We start from the raw sequence: 958 nt of genomic DNA, 5'->3' as shown, positions 1-958 counted from the left end.
CATTCCAAAGACCACTATGGTATTGCATGAGTAATTGCGGGATTTATGTTAGAATTCTAACATACCTGGAGCTCAACATGCTTAGGAAGGAGGCTAAAATACACATGGTTCACAACTGTTATTTACTGTATTTGTCCTCAGCTCTGAACTGTAAACCACATTGCATCATTACTACACCAAATAACAAGAAAAATTGTTCTTCTCTTACTGGCACTTCCAGGAGTGTGACAGTAACATGCCATATGCTGTAGGCATCAGTAAAAACTCTACTGCACACAGCAAATACATGCCCCAAGAAAGTAAGGTTTTGTCAGAATTATTTGTCAGTCAGAACCTTAACTTACTTTGAACAAGATGCAGTTTGTTTCTTCAAATTGGTTCTTGTAGGTTTTTGCCAGCAGTGAAAACCTGATTTTAACATCCATGGATATCAAATGAAGTTGTAGGGGCCAGTAACTGTGTCTACAGTTTTTATTAACTAATATAATAGGATTAGGAATTAATCCTCACATCCTATTTAAATGTAGAGAAGTAAAAAAGGGATGGTATTAGAAAGGTACTTACACTCCCCTTATTAATTAAATTCCTTCTTAACAGTGAATATTCAGGTAAAACCCAGTGATCACAGTATTAGTTTTAACGTGTTTATTTAAAAGTAATTCAACTATCATTTACAAGCAAACATGACACAATTTATGCAGGAGACTAGACAAACAGACTACCAAAAGAAATAATTCACAGCATCGATCTACTCAATACAGTAACCAGTAACTAGGTTTTTTTGCTGACGGATTAAACACTGGAGCAAAAAATTGTTCTTTTATGAAGCGGGGAAGACAGCAGCTACGAGAATGATGCCACCACGAGGAGGGTTTCGGGCCAGGCCTACAACACGCCGGCTGTGCGGGCGATGACCCCGCGGCCCCCGCTCCGGGCCAGGGCCCGCCGTGGGGCCCCG

The sequence above is a fragment of the Athene cunicularia genome, assembly GCF_003259725.1.
Source record: "Athene cunicularia isolate RWA chromosome 5 unlocalized genomic scaffold, athCun1 chr5_part1, whole genome shotgun sequence".
NCBI lineage: Eukaryota > Metazoa > Chordata > Aves > Strigiformes > Strigidae > Athene > Athene cunicularia.
The sequence above is the reverse complement of the archived record's forward strand: the minus strand, read 5'-3'. Positions refer to the sequence as shown.